General features: G+C 55.4%; 2 non-coding genes and 1 pseudogene across 2 annotated transcripts; all 3 read right to left on the minus strand.

The window, feature by feature from the left end:
• Positions 1-140, minus strand: part of LOC146144610 (large subunit ribosomal RNA) — a 3,680-nt pseudogene extending 3,540 nt beyond the window's left edge.
• Positions 141-388: 248 nt separating this feature from the next.
• LOC146144611 (5.8S ribosomal RNA) lies at positions 389-542 on the minus strand. Its single transcript, XR_014499021.1, has one exon. It is a non-coding gene; the product is annotated as a 5.8S ribosomal RNA (ribosomal RNA).
• A 247-nt stretch (positions 543-789) lies between these two features.
• On the minus strand, positions 790-2,598 carry LOC146144612 (small subunit ribosomal RNA). The gene has a single exon (XR_014500906.1). It is a non-coding gene; the product is annotated as a small subunit ribosomal RNA (ribosomal RNA).
• Positions 2,599-3,662: the final 1,064 nt, after the last annotated feature.

Consider the following 3,662-nt stretch of genomic DNA (forward strand, 5'->3'; position numbering starts at 1 on the left):
CGCACTCCAAAAGCGCGCGGATTCGGCGATGGGCACATCCCGCTTCACTCGCCGTTACTGAGGGAATCCTCGTTAGTTTCTTTTCCTCCGCTTAGTAATATGCTTAAATTCAGCGGGTAGCCTCGTCCGACCTCAGGCCGAAAGTAAGGACCGGGACTATTCTTCCCGTTCCGCGCTCGCCGTCGGCGCCGCGCGCCGCCGCGCACCTCGATTCCCGCCCTTGAGCCGCCAGCCGTTGGCCTCTTCGAGGTCGACTCGCCGCCGCCGCGCGGGATTCTGGTCGCGATCGTCGCGCATCGTGCCGTGCTGTCTTGAGCGGGACGGGCGCTCGCGCGTCCGACGCCGCAGCAGCCGCGCGGAGAAATCCCCGCGCGGAACGTTTGCAACGCGACCCTGAGGCGGGCGCGGCCCCGGGATTGACCCGAGGCCGCAATTTGCGTTCAGAACGTCGATGCTCAATGTGTCCTGCAATTCACACTAATTCACGCAGCTAGCTGCGTCCTTCATCGACTCACGAGCCGAGTGATCCACCGCCAAGAGCCATCCACGATTGTTTCGCTCGCACAGTGCCTCGCACTATAGGGTGACAAAATAGACCGCGCCGAGCGGTCGGCCAGGCCGACGCTTGAAGCCGGAGCGCGCGGCACCGCGGCACTCGACGCGCAAACATTACCGGGTGACCGAATCGCCGGCCGGCGCGCCGCTCCTCGCGGGTCGGGCGCCGGGTAGCAAAGACTTTTTCTCTCGCTTGTCCGAGTTTCGCGTTCGCCGAAGCGTTTGCGAGACCGTTAATGATCCTTCCGCAGGTTCACCTACGGAAACCTTGTTACGACTTTTACTTCCTCTAAATGATCAAGTTAGATCGTCTTCTCGGACGCCGGCTCGACCGTTGCCGGCCGCGCCAGGTCCAATCGGAGGACCTCACTAAACCATTCAATCGGTAGTAGCGACGGGCGGTGTGTACAAAGGGCAGGGACGTAATCAACGCGAGCTAATGACTCGCGCTTACTGGGAATTCCTCGTTCAAGGGAAATAATTGCAATTCCCTATCCCTAGCACGACCGGGGTTCAGCGGGTTACCCAGACCTGTCGGCCAAGGCGAGCACATGCTGATCCGGTCAGTGTAGCGCGCGTGCGGCCCCGAACATCTAAGGGCATCACAGACCTGTTATTGCTCAATCTCGTGTGGCTAAACGCCACTAGTCCCTCTAAGAAGTTAGACGCCGACCGATTGGGTCGCGTAACTAGTTAGCAAGCCAGAGTCTCGTTCGTTATCGGAATTAACCAGACAAATCGCTCCACCAACTAAGAACGGCCATGCACCACCACCCACAGAATCAAGAAAGAGCTCTCAATCTGTCAATCCTCACTGTGTCCGGGCGGGTGAGATTTCCCGTGTTGAGTCAAATTAAGCCGCAGGCTCCACTCCTGGTGGTGCCCTTCCGTCAATTCCTTTAAGTTTCAGCTTTGCAACCATACTTCCCCCGGAACCCAAAGACTTTGGTTTCCCGCAAGCTGCCGGAGAGGTCGTAAAACTAACGCCCCCCGATCGCTAGTTGGCATCGTTTATAGTCAGAACTAGGACGGTATCTGATCGTCTTCGAACCTCTGACTTTCGCTCTTGATTAAAGAAAACATTCTTGGCAAATGCTTTCGCAGTCGTTCGTCTTGCGCCGATCCAAGAATTTCACCTCTAACGGCACAGTACGAATGCCCCCGTCTGTCCCTCTTAATCATTACCTCGCGCTCCGAAAACCAACAAAATAGAACCGAGGTCCTATTCCATTATTCCATGCACCATTATTCAGGCGAATCGCCTGCTTTGAACACTCTAATTTTTTCAAAGTAAACGTTCCGGCCGCCGCCGACACTCAGTCAAGGGCACCGGCGGAGAACCGGAGGTGAGGCCAGGACGGCCAGTACACGCCTTGCGACGGACCGGCCGCCTGCGCCCAAAATCCAACTACGAGCTTTTTAACCGCAACAACTTAAATATACACTTTTGGAGCTGGAATTACCGCGGCTGCTGGCACCAGACTTGCCCTCCAATGGATACTCGTTAAAGGTTTTAAAGTGTACTCATTCCAATTACAGGGCCTCGTTTAGAGTCCTGTATTGTTATTTTTCGTCACTACCTCCCCGCGTCGGGAATGGGTAATTTGCGCGCCTGCTGCCTTCCTTGGATGTGGTAGCCGTTTCTCAGGCTCCCTCTCCGGAATCGAACCCTGATTCTCCGTTACCCGTAAGAACCTCGGTAGGCCAGTACCGTACCGACGAAAGTTGATAGGGCAGACACTTGAATGATCCGTCGCCGGTGCGAGACCGTGCGATCCGCAAAGTTATCCAGAGTCACCAAAGGTTGCGGGCCGAAGCCCGGTCGGTTTTTGTCTGATAAAAGCACGCCTCCCGCGAGGTCGGCGCTTCACGCATGTATTAGCTCTAGCATTTCCACAGTTAACCACGTAAAACGTACGATCAAATGAACCATAACTGATTTAATGAGCCATTCGCAGTTTCACTGTACGAGAGCTCGTACTTAGACTTGCATGGCTTAATCTTTGAGACAAGCATATGACTACTGGCAGGATCAACCAGGTAGCTACTTTAGGCGTAGCCCCGAAAGGCCGACGAAGGAGGCGCCGCTGATGCGGCGCCGTCGCTCGGTCGATGCGAAACCCGAAGGCTTCTCTCCGTTAAAATTTCGTTCTTTGCTCGGCTGCCCGAACTCAGAAAACCGTCACCGCCCGTCGCACCCGCCGGAGTAAGACTTCGTCGGCAGGCCTTTCGACCGCCACGTCGCCAACACCGGCGCGAGCGCAACGCACGCCAGACAACTTCGCCGAAGCGACCGCTCAGAACCCGACAAACTGACACTCGGCTCTTCGCGCAGCAGCAACATCTGCCCAGCGAGCCAATCGCCTTTTCACCGATTCTTTACTTGTCGAAGCTTGTCAGCTCCCACAAGTATAGCAAAGATGAGTGTTGTCCCTGGGGTCTTCCGTTTGAAATTCTAACGTAAAAAAAAGGTGCACGATTGCGCCAGGTGTTGAACTATTGCGAGGCATATCACACGCTCGCGCGGCCTATACAGGCGCTTGCTCGCGCGCGCGGCCGAAATATGTTCAATGTTCGCGCGGCCTAAACAGGCTCATGCTCGCGCGGCCGAAATGTACTCAATACTCGCGCGGCCTATACAGGCTCTTGCTCGCGCGCGCGGCCGAAATATGTTCAATGTTCGCGCGGCCGACATGTATTCAATGCTCGCGCGGCCTAAACAGGCTCATGCTCCCGCGGCCGAAATGTACTCACTGCTCGCGCAGCCTAAACAGGCTCATGCTCCCGCGGCCGAAATATATTCAAAGCTCGCGCGGCCTAAACAGGCTCATGCTCCCGCGGCCTAAATATGCTCTTGCTCGCTGGGCGGAAATATGCTAAAGCCCGAGTGCGCGAAAAAAAATTGTAAAGGACAGTCACAAAAAAATAAAGACCTGCCTCTATGTGAACGTGGAAAGGCCCGCCGCGCGCAAAAAAGTGTCGAAAAGAAAAATCGAAAAAATTGCAAAGGACTGTCGACAAACATAAAAAATTTCGCCCCGATGTGAACGTGCAAAGGCCCGCCGCGCGGCAAAAAAGTGTCGAAAAGAGAGATCGAAAAAATTGCA

The sequence above is a fragment of the Ascidiella aspersa genome, chromosome 5 (genome assembly GCF_963924565.1).
Source record: "Ascidiella aspersa chromosome 5, kaAscAspe10.2, whole genome shotgun sequence".
NCBI lineage: Eukaryota > Metazoa > Chordata > Ascidiacea > Phlebobranchia > Ascidiidae > Ascidiella > Ascidiella aspersa.